Source organism: Crocodylus porosus, unplaced genomic scaffold (genome assembly GCF_001723895.1).
Source record: "Crocodylus porosus isolate Cpor-Errol unplaced genomic scaffold, CroPor_comp1, whole genome shotgun sequence".
NCBI lineage: Eukaryota > Metazoa > Chordata > Crocodylia > Crocodylidae > Crocodylus > Crocodylus porosus.
The window spans coordinates 3544672-3564684 of NW_017728929.1; the positions used below are offsets into that span (position 1 = coordinate 3544672).

Here is a 20013-nt window from a genome sequence, read left to right on the forward strand (position 1 = left end):
CTGAGGCAGAGGGTATTAAATGGACATGGAGAAAGAAGACAACAATGCAACTAGACCTGGAGACAGCAAGAAGGTCAGCAATAAGATCAGCAGCAGTGGAAGTGACAGCAACATGAACAGCAACAAGGACTGTGAATGAACTGAGAGTGTAAACCCCAAATTGTGGCCTGGACTAAGGGACTGTGTTTGGGTTAGGGAGGGGAAAAAGGTGGGAGCACAGGGGCGCAGGGGAATGGGTGCATTTATTGTAGCGAGTGCGCAGGTTTCTTAATGTGGTTCTAGAGGTGTGATGGAAAGCCTATGATAGAGGATTTATGTATATAAAAGTTATTTTTATATATTTATATATAAAAAAAGGTGGTATTAAGCCACTCCCTGCCAGCACAGCTACAAAACGTGCTTGTACATAGGAATAATCCCATTCCCCATATTCCCCATCTTCTTGAACACTGCCTTCTCTTGTACCTCTAAGCATTAAATGTTTGCTGTATCATGGATTGTTTGTTGTATTTGGAGACACCTCAAACAGCAATTCAGCCCCTCATGCATTCCTGGGCCAAGCTAACATTCTTCATTTATATTCATTAAATCAGTGCTTAAAAGTCCACAAAGACTGCTTCTTGGTTTAAGTTAACTCACAGTCCCCCAGCATCCCAGGATGCTTTGCGGCCATGGGCAGGACTGGGCTGCCTGCTCCAGTGCAGCAGGGTTGGCCCCACCCTTCTCCTTCCTAGCACTACCACTGCTTTGGCTCGCTGAGAAGGGGGTCGGGGTGGGAAACCCTGCTCCAGAGTGCTAACCTTAGCAGAAGCGGGGGACATGGCCAGATGCCAGTAGCCTGAAGGGAAGGGGGGGTTAATCCCCCCTCCCTCCCATCATCCACCAGCACAGGACCCCAGCTGGGGTCTGCCTGACATTTCCATCCCCCTATTGAGCAGCGAGAGCAGGGGCATAGCCGAACCCCAGCCCTGGGCCTGAGGCAAAGGGAGGGAGGGACAGGAATCAAAGAGAAGCAGGGCTGGCAGGGACTTCCTGAGGTCCTCTAGTGTGTAGTCCAGCCCCTGCCTGAGCCCTGGCCAGACCCTCCTGTACAAGCAAAATCTAAAAAGTGAAGGGTTTGCTCGCAGCTCACAACTGAGAACACCTGCTGGGGGGCTCTGTATTGCTAGGGAAAAAAAACCACCAAGTGTTTCCTGCATCTGGTTTCTCCCTCCCCACTCCGACTCCACAGTTGGGCACAGTGCTGCAACCCTTCAGCCTTGAGCCCTGAGGCAGCACCACACACAGTCCCCCCCAACCAGCCCCATGACAGGGAAAGGAGGAGGAGCAGGGGGAGAGCCCTGCCCACTGCAGCAGCTCCATGACAGCCCAGCCTGATCTGGGCATGGGCAGCTGGGAGCAATCCAGGCACACAGCTCCTATGGCCCCAGCCCAAGCCACAGCTGGCTGGGAAGGGCCCAGCTCCCACAGCCCAGCCCCTCTGTGCCCACACTCAGCAGTGCCCGCAGGCCAGCCCAGCTCAGCCCTATGCCCAGGCAAGGCAGACAGATGATGGGGCCGGGCCAGGCTGGGCACTGACGGCAGGGCCCTTCCTAGCTGGCTGCAACTTGGGCTGGGCTGGACTAGGCAGTAGAGGACCTCTGGAAGTGCCTGCCAGCCCTGCTTCTCTGCGATTCTTCCTTCCCTCTCCTCCTTCACCTCAGGCCTGGGGCCAGGTCTGGCTATGCCCCTGCTCTTGCTGCTCAACCCTTCAGTGCCAGCTGGGGAGTCAGGGTATGGCCACGCTTCCCTTCTCTTCTCCCCACGTCTCCAGAAAAGCCTAGCAAGGGCTGCTTCCCCCTTCCTATCCAGGCACACCCTGGCTGGGGGTTTAAACCCCTCCCTAGTCATGCTCAGTGCTTGCTGGGGCCTGGCCACACCCCACCTCAGCACAGCTTCCCTCCAGCCTTCCGGCCACTGCAGACGGGAAGGGAGGGCTTACTCTAGCACCCCCCACTTCCAGCCTGAGCCACTGCAGGTATTTGGCTGTATTTCCAGAACCAAAAGTGAATGTCCATTCATTTGTTTCTTGGTTCAATCTACACAAGTCAGACTAACCTGCAAAGATTGAATTGATTCAGGATCAAGCTTTTTGAATGTCTGTACTTTGACTTCGTGCCATGTACTCTACAAACAGCTGTAAATAGTCCCTGCTTCAAGAGCTTTCAATCTGAGGAGACAGACTTAGAGTGGTAAAAGGGCAGGAACACACCAGCAGAATGAGCAACATGATGGGAACAAACTGGTCAACTCCACAACCTGTTAAGGAGAATTCAATTAGGAAGGGAATAGCTTCCTAAATAAATTGGTAGGGAAGGGAACAGAACAAAGAAGATGGTAAGAGGGACAGGTGTGGAGCAACCAGGAACTTGGCAAGGGGCACAGAGTCAGAGTAGCACAACATTTTCTGAACAGCTCTGGGATTTGTAGGGACAACTCTTCTTCCTACTAGCCAGAGACTCCATCTGGCTTCTCTCTGAAGTCTTCCCCAAGACCACATGGCAGGGGTAGCAGCAGGCATTGCATAGACCCTAAGATGGGTATGTGTGTTGAGGGAGGAAAGGGTCTACCCTGAACAGAGCTAGGTCTGGAAGGTACTGGGAATTTCTGAGGTATAAATACAAACATTTTCCCATATTTTCGCACAGTGCTTCCTATAACCCCTGATGCTGTAAACGTCTCTCAAGTGTCACATTCATTGGTATTTCTCAGTTGCCAAATGAAAAAAAAAATGGTTTCTTTTTCACACATGCTCTGTGAATAGGTTGTCAAGGGAACATATACTGCACTTAGCAAATAAATATCCTTTTTTCCTTCCCCACTCTCTCCTACCTCAGGCTTACAAGTCAATACTTGGTGGTAAAATGTCTCATTTATTCCTGGTATGAAATATAGAGAAAGTGTCTAAATAGCACACACCATTCCACTCCAAAGTATCAACATTTAATAAATGCATTAAAAAATGAGGTCCAGGTAACACACTGTCAGGCACTTCCATGGTGCCTGTTCCTGAGCATGGCTTTTCTATAATCCAGACAAGCATACCTGGTATGATATCAGAATGATATCCAGAAATAGAACCTCCCACAACACATTAAAGAATAGGTTCAAAGGTAGCAGAATTGGAGATGCAAACAACCCTGCTCATGTACGAGGGACTAAGAAAGTAGCAGGGTGAGGCTGATGCACACTTTCAGAGGCCTGGGACAAGCAGCTGAAGCTTGTGTTAATGTAGCAGAGTAACTTACATGTCAGGAGTCAGGTGATTTACAGCTGGTGCAGGCCAGCCCCAGTCTTTTCTCTGCTGACATGAAATAAAGCAGAAGTAACTCAGACACAGATTGTTCTGATACCAATCCCCATCTACATCAGATTAAAAACTATGGCCTTAAATAATCTCCTCCACAGGCATCATCTGGGTACTGAGTAAATGTGACTCTAGGGCCAAACAGAACATCTGTCAGTCCTGTTCCTGCTTCACAGGCAGATCAGGAAAGAACTGCTGACATAAATTCAACGTTGAGCCTTCAAGTGTTGCTCTTCTGTAAAGAACAACAACAGATGGGAGGCTGCACAGGGGTCTGCACCAATAAGGGTAAGCAAGCAGCGCATCATCTTAGTAGGGATGCCAGGATAATGTCCCCACTCTCACCAAGTCCACACCCTGGAACAGAAGTAGCCCTATGGTATTGCTGGTATGGCTACAGCTGAGCATGTGGTCACCATGCTGCTTCTGGAGAAGCATAGAAGCAACAGTCAGGGTGGGCAGCCCATGCTACAGCAGCAGCTGCAACCAGGGACTGTTTTTGAGTCCCTGAAGTAGTAAGACTCCCACTTAAGGCAGAAACTCTGCTTATTGTGGCTCTAGTCTGCATATTCCCTGTTCTGATACTGCTCCTCTAATAGTCCTCTGTTAGAAGCATTTACATAGGTTGTGTCACCAAACTTGCATAGTCACAAACAGAAATTTATTTTTCCCCATAGGGCCCAAGTACAGACAATCAAAAAGCCCAAGGCTGAAGTAATTCAATCTTTGCAGGTTAATCTAACATGCGTAGACTGAACTTAAAAGCAAGTGAACAGACTTTCACTTCTGATTCCAGAAATGCAGGCATAGGCCAGAAACTGGGGTGTGCTAGAGCACACCTCCCTGCTTGGCTGAAGCAGGCAGCTTGGGCCAAGGCTAGCCTGCCCACCCTGTGAGGGGGGGTTTGCAAGGGAGGTGCAAAGTATCCTGGGATGCTGGGGGACTGCAAGTTAAACTTGAATCTGGAGGAAATCTGGGACAGAAGCTCAATAAACCAATTTAACCTAAATCAGTAAAGTCTGATATTGCATCCATTCAAGTTTATCTTAAACTTGGCCATTTTGAAAGTGGTTTATGTGTGTTACGGCATGGGGTCCTGCAGGATGGCCGTGATGTCCCCAAGGCCCCCTTACTGTGCCAAGTTGGCCCAATGGGCACCCTTGATTCTCTCCCGCTATGTCTTCGATAGTAAATATATAATAGGGAGGCTGCCTTTACATTGTCTTGGACATGGTTTTGCTGTAGCCTCTGACGCCGTGGACTCCTGGACCCCTTGTGGGTCTCATTCTGCAATGGGTATTTCACAGCGCCCTAGCCTTATGGGCTATGCATGGCTCCAACCACCCCTTTACCATGCCCCAAGCCTTGCAGATGGAACAGACGTTGTTCTGTCTGGGCCTCGTTACAATTTGGCCCCCTGGTCCTCCTCCAGCTCTCCACAGCCCTGTCTCGCTCTGCGCCCCACTGGCGCTTGGGGTTGGTGCACCCCAAATGCCATGCCCACTCTGGCACTGGGGTCGGTGCACCCCAAATGCCATGCCCTCTCTGGCGCCGGGGTTCCCCACGCTGCCATGGGTCCCCTATGAGGCCTCCTCCATCCCCTAATAGCCTCACCCAAGCCCCCGGTCTTAAACAGCAAACAAAACACAAGTCCCTGGGCTATAACATTATTCAAGCCACACCAGGGGTGCTCTGTCCCTCACTACTATCAGAGGCTGTACCTACAGTCAGGCCTCTCCCCTTTGGTTGCTCTGGGAGAGCTCCTTCCCCCCTGGCTGCTGGGTTTATACACGAGCCAGGCCCTGCCCCTTCTGGTCAGCTGACCACTGGCAGATGTGGGCCACTAGCTCACTTTGGCTGCCCTGATAACCAGCAGCTGGGGCTCCCCACTGCTCTTTCCCTAGCAGTTTCCACTCTTTAAAAGGAGCAGTGACAACGTGCACTGAACTTCTGTTGTGTTATATTTGAACTGGTTTCCAATCACTTATACCAGTTTATGTGTAAGTTCTGTCCCTAGCCAGGGAGGTCTAAAGAGTCTCTATCATATCTAACATGTCACTTAAATCATTGTGTGGGAAACTTTCCTTTTTGGTCTATTTTCTGTTTTCTTTTTCATTGGACAAGGGTTGAAGGAGAGAATTTTAAATTTCAAAGTTTTTATTTTTTTAAATGAATATGTATTTCATAAGATGCATGTTTTGACAAAAAATTTAATGAGCGCATAACATCCAAAAATCTTTCACCAACTAGCCTGAGCATTTTCAAATACCTTGACAATAGCTTTTAAGATGCCCTTCTTCAAGCTTTTCATTGAGGAAATCACAAATTTGCAAAGCTAGTATACTTTTTAATGCACTAAAATGAGATACATTTCATTTAGTATTCTCTATATAGCAGAGTAGGAAGTTTCCATACAAGACTGTATCTTGACTACTACTGTATAGATGAGGAAAGAATACGACATTAATTAGCATGCAGACTTGGATGATTTAGTTTAGAGTTTTTCCTAATTTCCATGATATGAATTACAGCATCTCTGGACTTCCCTAAAAGGTTAGCACTCACAATTTATTTTGGGGCATAAAATGTGGGAATAAAAAGTGGGGATAAAATGCTAACCCTGACAGAATCAAGACTATTTGGGGAATATTCTAGACCTACTTTCCACAGGTGTAACCTCCTTTACAAGATGCTAGATAATTTAGAAACAGGCCACAAACCATACTGTTTTACTTTGAGATCTCAAATACACACCATTCCATCACTAGTTTCTAAGGAAAGTTCTCTACGAAATAGGTGAAATGTCAAGAAAAAGGGACATAAATTAAAAACAAACCACAATAAACAGTTACAAATCTAAGAAAATTAGAGCTATGTCCTACGATGATTTAAATGAGTATAGCGCCACTTAAGTTTCTAGTTTATACATCAGATCTAGGTCTGGCCCATAGCACTAAACACTGCTTTGGAAAAGGTGGGTATTGGGTATATACTGGCAGGCTGCTTTCCTTGCTATGCCAGGTCCATTAAAGCTTTGTGAGCTTTGTGTTGGACTGCATTCAAATGAACCCTTATTAACTGTAGCTTTCCCCTTTCAGAAGAGCATCCCAGTTGATTCACTGGGATCTACCTACATCATTGTCACAGGAGCACTGAGGTGTCCTGTGCCTTAGATAAGTAAGTAACAGAGCTGTCAATCAACAGGGCAGCGCAGCTGCGGGTTGCTATGGCAACCAACCGGTCAGGTGACCGGAAGGGGGCAGGACTGGGCCCTTTATAACAGCTCAGGCCTGGGCCCAGGAGCAGTTTCTTTCTGGCAGCTGCAGGAGCGGCCTGAGTGGGTGGTTGCAGCCTTACCTCGCTGACTGGCTGCGATGATGCTAGGGAGGAGAGAGCCCTGAAGAGAGGTACGGTGGAAGCCCTGCTGGGGGCTGGGAGTTTGCATTACAAGCGAGAAGGCTCTTTGTTGGTTTCGTTACAGCCATTTGGGCTTGATTTGTGTTATGGTTAAACCGGAGGACTGGGTGAGGCTGTAGGGGTGAGAGGAGGCCTCACGGGGGCTCCCCAGTAGCTTGGGGGCTCCCGGTGCCCAGCAGGGGCACGGTGCGTAGTGCTACTGTGGGTACTGCACGAGGAGTGCCAGAAAGGCACGCGAGGCGCGGCACAGGCCCCAGAAGGGGGCAGCGGGCGCGCGCGAGGCGCGGCACAGGCCCCAGAAGGGGGCAGCGGGCGCGCGCGAGGCGCGGCACAGGCCCAGGGGTGCCAGAGAGAGCGCCGGAGGGCAAGGGACCAAACAACGTCCAGAGAACAGCTGCGAGGCTTGGGGCATGCTAAAGGGGAGGTAGGAGGCACGCATAGCCCTTAAGGCAGGGGTGCGCAGAGGCCCCCCATATGGAGTAAGGGAAGGAACACACGTACCGTTCACCTGGGGATAAAGGCAGCGTCCCATATAAACTTAATTGTCATCAAAGTCGGGGCGGGCGAGAATCAGAGGGTGCTGAAGTACCTGAAGTGACAGTAGGGGGGCGCTAGGAAGTACATGGCCGCTCCTAGGCCCCACACTCTCACAATCATAAGATGGAAAATGGGTGGATTATTAGATTATAGGGGTGTGCGAAGCAGGCCATATTTGATTTGGATTCGGCCTGAATCAAGGACAGTAATTTGATTCATTGATTTGGATCACTGTTCCTGATTCGATTTGGCCGAATCAGAATCTGAAGATTCAGTGCCAATTCGGAGAATCAGCAATTGGCCATAGACACAGTTTTTTAAATGTTTTTTCTACATACCTCAAGGTACCAGCATGGTTTGTAAACACCGAGATGCTGGAGCACTCCACAGGAGTGCAGGGGGGCCCTCCACGTGCTTGGCAGCCCATGTTTTGTAATGGTTATGACCTCAGCTGCATCTAGAGTAATGATCTTATGTTTCTGCTGCTTTGAAGCTCATGAGCTAGTGAAAGGGAAGATGATAGTGGGATTCCAGCCTTCTGCACAGCCATGAGAGCTTTAACAGGGGGGGAAAGACCTACAATCTGTGCTCAAAATTGTTCCAACTAAGGTAAGCATTTTTGTTTGGGCTGTGGAAACTTAACCCCAGCCATGCTGACATAAAGCAGCTAGAGAGTGGCCTCAGTAGTTTGTTTTCTCCAGCAGATCCAGAGCCTTTATGCCTGCTGCCCCCTCTATTCCAAGGGTGATAAAATAGATTGCTATTCTGTTTTAGCACGATAGTGAAATGGACCCTTGCAACTAGGACATATCTGGACATGGGCTGCACCAGAGCCTAGACTAGCTTTCCAATTAGAGGTGTAAGCAGTCCCCACTTAGAGCAGGGGCTGTGTAGCACACACTTCCAAGACAAGGATACTGAGGTCCAACTTAAAAGACCTAAATAACTTAACAAACTGATCATATTACAAATCCTCAAATGGGGAGACTAAGGTTTAGATGACACAGTCCATACAGATAGGTAAACAAACATGAAAGAAGAAAAAAAACAAGCAGAGAGCAATCATTTCATTCAATGGAACAATGGGCAAAAGGGCTAAATGCAACCACAGAGACCTCTTGAGTCATCAGGTAAAACCTCTAATGGGTCTTTACTATAGCAAGGCAAAATGAACAGATGTTAAATAGGGCAATCATAAAATTGTGTATTTGAAATACAAACTTGTCATTAAAACCAAGGAAGTCCTGCTTGATATTCCAGTTCTCAAGGCACATATATTCCTAGACCTACAATGGCCAATCAGTAAATACACCACCTTTCTTTTTTTTAATACAGGAAGATCAGGTTTTGCATATCTCAGTATCAAATTCCTTAGGTTGACGCACTGTGTGCTCTCCTTCATTATCTAGTAATTTACCTTCCAGTGTCTACTTCAACTTTGTTGCATATGTGCAAAAGCTACAGCAGAATGTGGATTTAAATATCATCCAGTAACTGTGATAAATTCACTATCAGTAATGGAGTCTACAGCAGTGGTTCACAATCTTCTTAGACTCAAATTACCTCTTGATAGATTTGAGGCACCCCTTGGAAAATGCCTGCTCTTAATTTTCACTATTTTTTTTTTTTTTTAAACTACAGAAAAATAATAGAACAGTTGTGTTCCCAAGACCTCAGAAAGACCACAAGTCAGAATCTTTTTAACACTACGGATTCCAATCCGAAAACTTTCAGTTTATTTTGTGAATTATGTTTGTACACCTAACAGTGTTACCCCGTGTCACCCCGAAAGGATCTCATGGCACCTTGGTTGAGAATCGCTGGTCTACAGCTTCAGCCCCTTTGGGTTTGCCCCACAGCTACTGTGATGTTTGTCAATTTCCATGCTGGATTTCCCAGCTTCATCGCACAGCCTCAGAATTGTAGTAGTTTGCAACTGTTCCTGAATATGTGTATTATGAATACTGTTCATCACCATGACAGCAATTAAAGACTGTGGGAGCCTGATGCCTTGACACTAATCTATTCTAACAGATTTTGACCCCAATTCTTAACCATGCTTTCTCCCCAAGACAATGAGGGTACATGCAGACAAGCATACTCACGTGGTTTGTGCAGGCACATCTGCAGTGCTTCAAACTGCATGTATCATACATGCAGGCATTTGCCACATTGCTAATTTGCACCATGGGGGGGGGGCACAGAGCGGGTGACACCAGGAGATCCTGGTATCAAAAAAACCTATGCCAGAATAAAGCTGGGTGTGACATGTGGCAGCAGTGTGCACTGGCCAAATACAGAGAATGGCTGGCCAGAGCCATGCTCCGGCTGCTGGCCAGCATCCACATGCTCAGATCACCACGGCCGGAGCCACAGGAGCCTAGGTAAGGCTGCTGGGGCCTGCCCAGGTGCTGGCCCCAGCCTCCCCAACCCCACCCAGGGCAACTTGTTGTGCACCAGAGCATGCATGCAGGGGAGTTTCCCAGGGACAGCTAGCAGCAGTACAAATATGCATTGCTGTTATTTGTGCCCAGGGAATGAACGTCCCCACTCATGAGGACATGCCCTCATGGTTATCTGGAAAATCATCCAGGTCAGATTACTGCACTACCTAAGATGTGTCTGAAGGGGAGGCAATGGAGGGGCACCATAAAAACATAGCGTAACCAACCTCAGTACATCTGAACTGAAATGAAACCCTGGCAGTCTTTCAATTTGCCCAAATGGGTAAATGTAAAAAATAAGTTACTACTGTATTTTCTCACATATAACATGCACTTTTTCTGGAAAAAACAGCTGTTGGAAATTGATGTGCATTATATTTAAGAAATATAGACAAAGAGCTCAAAAACAAATCAATTATTCCATGACTTTAGAGATTCAGATGCTTTTTCCAGGGGAAATCGTTTGATTTAGTTAGAAAGCACAATGAACAACAGACCAATACATGGAATTAGAGGATGCTGACAATATTTCACTCAGATCAGTTTAAGGAAATATCATGAGTTTTGCAATTTGGTCTCATTTAGTCCATCAGAGTACAGTGTCACACAACAGAGTTCAGTGCTCCATACTTTAACAATACTGCCCCTTTGAGGGGTGTGGAATAAAGAGAAAGGGAATTGCAAGGTGTAGCTCAAAACCCCAGTGTTCTCATATTATAGCAAGTTATAAAAGGAGTTTCCCTCAGCAGAAATAAACACAGTGGGCAAGTCTACATGAGATGCTAAATGCACAGTAAACCAATTCTACTGCATATTAGAGCATCACAGCAAAAGCTGTGCTAATGCACAGAGAAATTAGCCTACTTGTGCATTATTGTCACTAAAAAGGTATACACAAGTGCTACTGAGCAATAGCACCAGTTACTGTGCATTTAGTACCTGTTATTATAGGTACTAAACTTAATGCGCCATAACTACGCCGCATTAATGCACTTACAGATGTGTCCACTATGGGACAACAGACTAGATATCAGTGATCCATTCATTGTAAGTTTGCCTGTGACACCCTCAAGTGTTGCTCATGGCTACAAGATATTTTGCTTTTGACAGATACCTATCTCATCAGGATCACAGGAAGAACAAAGCATGTTATTACTCTCAGTGTATTACTTGCTTAGTACTGTTGCACACAGGCCAGTGAATATTGGCAACCAGTGAACTATATAATACTACATGTAAATATATAGAAAAAGCTTTAAAAAAATGGAGCTATTCTTGTATACCATTAAATAAAGCAAATTATTAGCAGGAATGAGCACACATTCATAATGGCTTCCTCTTTTGTTTGTATCTTACTGTTTGATCCTTTGCACTGCTGACCGAGCCTTGCTAGGCATACAGCTCTTAATTGTCACTGAAATAAACAGGATCTAGTGTATTCAGAACCTTGCAAGGAGGTACTCAGTGCCCAAAAGGTACAGAAAATTATATTAATAAAAAAGAGTGTACCTTAATAGAGTTAAGAACCCTAAGATTATAGCTTGTGATGTGTCAGTCTGCCATTAATATTATAAAGTAACTAGCCACCATTATACAATAAACTTGCATTCAACTATCATGCTTTCTATGCCAGGATCTCAAAACATTTAAATATTAATGAACTTAACCTCCTGAAGAAAACATTATCCATCCCATATAACAGATGTGCTGCAATTCATTGGTTGTAGACATATATCTAGAAGCCACTACAGTATTACTCACATTAGATTGAACTAAAAGCCTGAAGCTATAAGCTATTACACAACTGAGTATAACCTATCAGTTGAAAGGCTGTAGTCAGCAAGCATCCTGAGTTTGTGTTACACACACAAAGTGGAACCATATTTTGTTAGCCATCCCATTGCTGTAGTAGGATTGCTCAGGATCATACCATTCCCAGTAGTTAAGGGTGGCTGAATTAGGCCCTTCCAAAGTCACGTGAAAGCCTAAGCTTCCATTGACCAGTGCAACTGACCACTCACAATACAAGACAATGGAGGTCCGGGCCCATAGAGTATAAAAGCTCCTACCAGTATCTGCTCTTCAGGCAGACTCATACATACATGCTGTTCTTGGATCCTTGACAAAGGAGAGGGCTGTTTTCACATGTACTCATTCAGCAATTGCTTGATCCAGTGTGCCAAGCAATGAATGTTCTTTGGTGAAGGACTGCATGCTGTAAAACAGCTGATTTACTTGCTAAAAGTTCTCTCCTTCCTTGCGATATGTAAGTGTGGTGTTGCAGCTAAAATGTGTTGCACACCGGAAGAGCTCTCTTCAATGGGCAGGTACAAAAACTCCACCTGAACTACCTGGAAGCATTTAGAAAAATCCTGCCTACTGCCTGGAGTACAGGTTTATACTCACCATGTTTCTATGGCGATTAATTACAAATATGTGATTTGACATTACCAGAGTAGTTGCAAAACCTGCTAGATCAAGAGAAGCACCTACTGTTAAAATTTCTATAAAAAAGATTAAAGGCTAAAAGCATGCCATAAGAGTATGGGGTTTGGTTCCCAGTACACAGCATCTTCTGTACATGCCAATCACAAATCATTTACCTGAACAAAGTGTTGGAAGTGGGACTACTGGGCTTCAGTTGAGGAAAGCAATCCCAATTGTTAGTACATCGTGAAAAACTCATATACAGTAAAGCAACTGACTTTTCACAAAGCCTTGTCATCTCTTTGGTATCAGATGCTATTTTTTCTGATGTCTTTACAGTTTAATTGGCATTTCTGCTGTTTGATGTTGTCTTTTTTCAGTCACTGGAAAGCATGGCTCCTCTGTCTGCCATTATACTGGTTGCTTTGGTAGTGGACTGTGCACACAAGGTTGAGATAGGTGGCCTTGTGGTCAACTCGTCCCTCTGAAGTACCAGCCAGCCTAAAGAAATTAATTCCAACCCTGGCTCTGGCAGACCTTGCTGCATAAGCCTGTCCAATTCATTTAATCTTTATACCACAATCACTTCCACATGCACCCTCTGAACATATCATGGGTTCAAGTCCATGGATATTGGTAAAGTGCTTCCAACAACCTAGATAAAAGTGCTAGTAGATTATGAAAAAATTAAGGAAATCCTCACTCTGAATGTGTTCCCAACTTCACTCTGGAAAGCATGAACATTTCTTCTCACTCTCTTTTCCCAAGTCTTTCCTCCCCCTTCCCCATCTCACTTTTCTGTCCAATGTACCTCTGTATCTCTTACCTTCCATATCACCCACTGTAGCAAAACCTTAAGTAAAATCAGATGATCCTGTTTCTCACTGCACAACACCATCTGCACATTTGGACAGAATGTTTTTTTCCATCATACATAGGCAAATGACACACCATCCAAAGTTAGTGCTGTGGCATTCAAATGCTGGTCTCTCAACTGTTAGTTTCACATATGGAGAGACAGGCAAGATGAGCTGTCAGTCTGCCAATACTAGTAGCTTTGACTAGTAGCTTTGAGGTGAAAGGCTAAACTGAAACCCTGTCCCGTTCAAGTAATTTTATAGCATGAAATGTAATTCAAGTGAAAAGACTAAAGAAGTTTTCTCCCTTAAGATCTCCTATAGCAAGGCATGCTGCACAAAATTTAATATTCTATCCAAATCACAGACTGTCATGTTCCCTTTTGTAGGTGGGCTTGAGAGCATTTCTACTGATGCATTAACAAGAAGAGCTGACTGAACAGATTTATTTGGCAATGACAGTCCAGCATTTAAATTACATTTGCTTCCATGGTGATGAATGGTGGTCCTGTATCATAAAAATATGAAAAGTGAATTCAATTAACCAGAATGGGAAAGACAGGCTAAGCTGCACAACACTGGAAACAATGGGTGCTTACAGACATGAAAAAAACCAAAACAAACAAAAACCAGCACTTTATTTTAAAGTTGGTGTGCTCCTGTGCTAAGCCCCACGCATGCCCAGAATAGGCAGTGTGTTACTTCAACCTAGGTCACCTGATGTTTGTAAACACTGGGCACTTTAGCGGGGCTTTTTTGTACTTTTATTTAATAGCTGATTGAATCAGCTTTTACTGAAAGTGCCAAAAGGCCCTGCTGAAGCTCTTGATCTTTAATAGATGCTGCAGAGCTGAGTTGAAGTAACTGGCTCTGTTTCTTTCAGTAAAGCAGGGGGGCCATTTTTGGTTGGTTGGTTGGTTGGGGGGTTTTTTGTCTGCAAGCAGAAATGTGCTTGGAAATTGTTAACTACCAATACAAGACTGACTAAGGATTTCCTACCATCAAAATACTCCCCTGCACACTGAAAAGGCTTTCAGCAAGATTCATAGAGCTCCTGCATAGAGCTCTACGTAGCTATTATGACACATATGGAATGTCTCCTACAATGGAATGAAGTTTGACACTCAAAACTTTTGGGTCAGAAGTTTGACATAGCTGAAGTTTAGCCAGACGCACTTTTTGCAATGGAATTAATGTTAAAAAAAAATGCTACCTAGGTACCAAGCCAATTGTTTAAGAGGTGAGACTTATTTTAACAAATCCACCAATTATAAACAGATTTGTTATTCCTGGAATTGGAGTAGTGGTGGAATGGAGCTCACAGTTCAAAAACAAGCATCAGGTTTAGAGAAGAAGAGGTTAAAAGTGGCTGACCAGAGAAGAAAGAGAAAGTCAAAAGAGCTTAACTATGGCATGACATCTTGCTTTTCCCCCTACCTCCTCAAAGACAAGAGCACAAGACAACACCACTGTGAAACTGAGTGAAGAACCAATTAAAGAGAGCATATATCATCTCTTCCTCAACTAGGCAGAGGATCAAGTTCAGTTTTACTGCTGCTGCAAGATTTGAGGAGGCTACAGAAATCTATATTTCTTGTGTGCTATGGAGCCTAAAGCCATGGGAGAGTTTGAGACAAAAGCTCCACGAACTCACTGGTAAGCAGATCTACTGGTCACTGCTCCTATGGTGCAATGGTGTTACTGCATCCTCATGATAGCAGTAGCAACTAAGGATGGAGAAAGACATCTATTTTCCGTTCTCCAAGCCTCAAAAAAAATGAACCAACCTTAATGCCTGAGCCTGCTTTAGGGAAAAGCTTCAAGGAAGTAATCCTTTTAAGAAGCAAGGATGAAGAACTTAAGGGCCACCTATGACTCCACCATACAATTTGGCAAGGTGAATGGATTTTGTTTTGCATGCTTCCTCATTGTCCCAGCACCATATACCCAGCATGCATAGAACACAGGACAACCTGGCATTTAATGATATTCTGTAAAGGTTCCTGAATTTGCAAAAGAAAATACTGGGATACTGCTCAGAAGTAACTGGGAATATTTCTAAATGAATTAATATCATCATATTGATCAACTGATACAGCTCACTAGAAAAAAGCATATCCTGTTTGTAGGATAATTGGATAATATTCAAATACAGGTTACCATACTAAATCTACAGTACTAATGAAACCAAATGGGTACCTTCAAAACATGTCAAGTGCATGCTTAGATATCTACCTGTTCCTGCTTAGAAGCAGTAGGTGGTTTTACAAGTACTGAATCCTGGGCATTATGTAATTTCCCATGAGCCTTGTAAAATTCCTGTACTCCAAACTGAGCACTAAACAAGTTATTTGTACTTTATTCCCCCATAAAATAGAACTATTACCAGATCTTATACCTGCACCTCCAGAAATGTAATACATCTCATCCAGTGCACCAAATGCCCTGATAAAAAATACGTAGGAAAACCAAACAACAACTGCGTACCAGAATGAGCACACACCGAAAATCTATCAAAGACAAACAGCGTGCACCCACAGGTAATTGGATATTCATAGATTCCTAGATTGTAGAGCCAGAAGGGACACGATGATCCTTCGGGGTCCTTCTGATTCTACAATCTAGGAATGTATGAATACCCAATTACCTGTGGGTGCACACTGTCATAAGACAATCACTCCCGCCAACTCTCAGTTCTAACCCTCAAAGGGAATTTACAAAACACCTTTTGTAGACGACCCCACAAACTTCACTTCATAAATCTACTAGATACAAAAAATCATGGACTTAATGTAGACATTGGATTTATGACACATGACAATTTGCCTGACATTACAACTTTCCTGACACACCAAGTACCTACCGTAAGCTGACCACTGGCAATCCTTCACATGTTCCCCCCCTCCATCTCTACCCTTTCATAAGAAAGAGAAGATGCCTGAAGTGACATTCACTTGCTTTTGGCTTTGTAGGCTTAGCTTCTCTTAGGTTTAGGGTAAAGTTGGTGATACAAAAAACAGAACTTCCACATGTGTGGTAGTGTCACAAGCAGAGCTTTGAACATACCGAGTCTGTCTCCTTAAGTTTCTCTTTTTCCTGAAAATGTGACTTACCCTTCTTGAATGGGCTAACAGCACTTCATCTACACAGCACCAAATCTCATACGATGCTTCAGTTGTAGTACCAAGCCATGTCATGTACAAATACGTTTCAAGAGATGTTGTAACAAGAAAATCTGACTCTTCTGTACAAAGAATGTGATTAAGTCTGTATTAGAGAAACTGGGAAACTATTCCTTTTAGAATAAAACTGCTCTCTTCTCACTTAATCCCTCCTTGCTGCTACTGCCTGAAAACAAGACATAGGAAGCTAATTTTTTGCTGTTAAAAATAAGCACAGGTTCATTAAAGTTACACCAGCTCCACAAACTTACACCAGCAGCAAATTCAGGCCAGTTGTCTGACCAATTCTATATGCACATAGCCTATGCTAGTCTCCTCAGTCAGATGTTACCTTTTACTACAGCTCCTGCTGACATGCAGCTCCTGTCATGACTCTGAGAACTGCATTGCTTCAGGACCTCACTTGATATAGAACGAGGAGGGATTACTAAAGATTTGAAAAAATAAAATTGAGCTGTATAGTTAGCCACAGTATAGACAGTCAAAACAGACATCTTAATCAGAAAATACACAACTGCTGCATAATTTGGATCAGTAATTAGTCAAAAAGTGATTTGAGATTAGTGGGAGAGTTGAGTCTATGGGAAGTCTCACAGCCAATCTTTGGCTAGACTTCAGCTCAGGTGAGCAAGATTATCCATCCATTTAGCTCTGATCCCTCATAGCTTTTAAGTGAGGGCTAAAAGCCATTCTCAAGTCTGAATTAGGAAAGGAAATATAAGCAGTTTCCCTTCTTTTTCCCAGTTGCTGCTTTGCTACAAGTTTGCGTGCCTTCCCACTTATCTAACACATGGCACAGCATACTACTTTTTCCTCTCTGCCTTCTCTGGTATGGTTCATATCACTAATTAAGACCAACAGGGACCTTCATAATTATGTAGCCCAACCATCTGCCCAGCACACACTAGATCCTGTATCATGCCCAATAATTTGTCTCTAAATGAGAAACCACTAGTTCACCCTGATCTCCACTTAGAGGAAAATGCCACTAGCAAGGAGGACTGCAAGGGAAAGCTTGCTGCTTCAAGAAAACCTTACCTAGGGATGCTATCTAAAGATATACAACTTAGCAAGTAGGATTAATATTCATGTGATATTTTGATTTGTCTGTTCTTGCTTTAAAATGAGCTTTTTGATAATAGTTTCCCAGGACATGAAAGGACTACTAGACTTGCTTTTCATTTTACCAAGCCTGCACTTCGGTTCACTGCAAGACCAGACCTAGAAATTAAGGAAAACAAAAATACAGCTGATAAGTATCTGGAATCCATTCTCCAACTCCCATCTTTCAGCTCCCTTCAGATATTCTGTTTTCATCGAGCCAGTTCAGTTTTATTTTTAGCATTTCATTTGGGATGCAGACAAGCCTCAGCTTGAATGTGCATCCCAAATGAAATCTATATGCACCTCTCTAAAGCTAGGATCAGGAACAGGGTTCTCAAGTCCTCTTGTGTGAACCATATTTTTAGTTTCTGTAATCGGTCAAGGTTCTAGTTTTGCTCTCACCAAAGCCAAAAACAAAAGCAGCTGTTGGAAGTAGGATCAAGCTTCTACTCAATCGCATTGAACTCAGACAGTGAACTACTGGGAATTTTCCCCATGCTTGGAGCATTAGTCACATGCTGGACTGCTTTACATTTTCAAAGTTCTCTATACACACTGTATAATGATTTGCTTGCAATCTACTCTACTCTGACTCCACAGGTGGCACTACACACTTAGCAGTGGGGTTCCCTGTTTGTTCTGTTTTAAATTAGCCATCACTTCCTGCCCTAGTCAATATATCTGACAAATCAGTAATTTGTTCAGGCACGCCAAGCTTTAGAAAAAATAAAGAAAGGAGTAAAGTATTTGCATCCCTTTTCTGCTCCAGAAAAAAATCCCATCCTTGAAGGACAGCATCATAAAATGGAGTAAGAGTTCAGTCTCAGTGCATTTTGTCTCATGTACAACAGCCTTCCCTCTAAATCTAAAGGTAACTGCAGTTGTTTCAGTCCTTGTTTTTGGGATGTCAAGACTCAGTTACTTCAAAGCACTTCTAACAGTACCACCCATGCATCCTTAATTCTAACTTTGCACATCCATGTTGTGCACTGAGTTAGGAGTCCTGTGGAAAGATAATATGGGACCATGTTTCATAGATTTTATAGACATTTGGGCTGGAAGAGACCCCAGAGGATCATCGACTACAGACCTCCCACCCAAAGTCCTGAGCTTGACCAGAAGTTTGCCTGGGAATTGGCTGAGGCCGCATACTCCAGGACCAAGGTTGGCATGGGTGACTTCAATTACCCGGACATCTCGTGGAAGGATCACTCAACAAAATCTGAGAGGTCGCAAAGCTTCCTCTCATGCGTGGATGACCTCTACCTGACTCAAGAAGTCTATGGGCCAACAAGAGGCAAAGGGCTGCTCGACTTGGTACTGGCTACTGGGGATGACCTAATCCACAACCTAGTGATCGATGGGAACCTGGGTCCAGTCCTTCAGGGAGCAAACCAGGAAAGCCAAGGCTGCAACTGAACTCCAACTAGCTTCAAGCATCAACGACAATAAAAAGTTCTTTTTCAGGTATGTGGGGAGCCGGAGGAAAAGCAAGGACAACATTGGACCCCTGTTGAACCAGATGGGGCAACTGACAACTGACACCTAGGAAAAAGCCAGCCTATTAAATGGGTACTTTGCGTCAGTCTTTCATCAGTCCCATGGGACGCCCATGCCCGCTACGGGAGGGAGGTCCAGGTGAGGGAGATCCCCTGCTCTCCATTAATGCTGACCTCGTGAAGGAACACCTTGAGAAGCTGGATACCTTCAAGTCAGCTGGCTCTGACAATCTACACCCCAGGGTACTCAAGGAGCTGGCGAGCATCATCGCTCAGCCCCTGGCACGGATCCTTGAAAACTCCTGCCACTCTGGTGTAGTGAAGACTGAAAGAAGGCCAATGTGGTGCCAATCTTCAAGAAAGGGAGGAAAATGGATCTGGCTAACTATAGGCCCATTAGCCTGACTTCTATCCCGGGGAAGTTCTTAGAAAAGTTTATTAAAAAGGCCATCCTTAATATACTGGCCGACGCCAACATCCTAAGGGATAGCCAGCACGGGTTTCTTGTGGGTAGATCTTGCTTGACCAATCTCATTTCCTTCTACAACCAGGTGACCTATCACGTGAACAAGGGAGAGGAGATTGATGTCATATATCTTGACTTCAAAAAAGCCTTCGATCTGGTATCCCATGATCACCTCTTGACGAAACTGGCCAATTGTGGCCTTGGGTCCACCACAATCCAGTGGCTGGGAAATTGGCTCCGTGGTAGGACCCAGAGGGTAGTAATAGATGGAAGTCACTTATCATGGTGTCCTGTGACCAGTGGGGTCCCCCAAGGCTCTGTCCTTGGACCCATATTGTTCAACATCTTCATTTAGACATTGGAGTCAGAAGCGGACTGGCCAAGTTCACCGATGACACCAAACTTCGGGGCAAAGCATCCACGCCAGAAGACAGGCAGGTGATCCAGGATGACCTGGACAGGCTCAGCACATGGGCAGATGAGAACCTGATGGTGAACAGACGTTCCCCCAGATCCTGATGAGCACCCCTGATAGATTTATAGGTCTACCAGATCACCCCAAGTCTGTGCTTTTCCAGGCTAAAGAGCCCCATGGCTCTCAGCCTGTCATCATAAGGTCTGTTTTCCTGACCTCTGATCATGCGCGTGGCTCTTCTCTGCACTCTCTCAAGCTTCTCCACATCCTTTTTGAATTGTGGAGCCCAAAACTGGATGCAGTACTCTAGCTGCAGCCT

General features: G+C 44.7%; 1 protein-coding gene and 1 long non-coding RNA gene across 2 annotated transcripts in view; both read right to left on the minus strand.

Annotated features, from left to right (window-relative positions):
* ARHGEF4 (Rho guanine nucleotide exchange factor 4) overlaps nucleotides 1-20013 on the minus strand; it is a 397910-nt gene that overhangs the window by 219344 nt on the left and 158553 nt on the right. The window lies entirely within an intron of this gene.
* Nucleotides 5582-20013, minus strand: part of LOC109315299 — a 23260-nt gene continuing 8828 nt past the window's right edge. The window contains exons 2-3 of the long non-coding RNA XR_002102467.1: nucleotides 7407-7409; nucleotides 5582-5592 (exon numbers count right to left, since the gene is read on the minus strand). This is a non-coding gene — a long non-coding RNA (uncharacterized LOC109315299). The remainder of the gene's footprint in view (nucleotides 5593-7406; nucleotides 7410-20013) is intronic.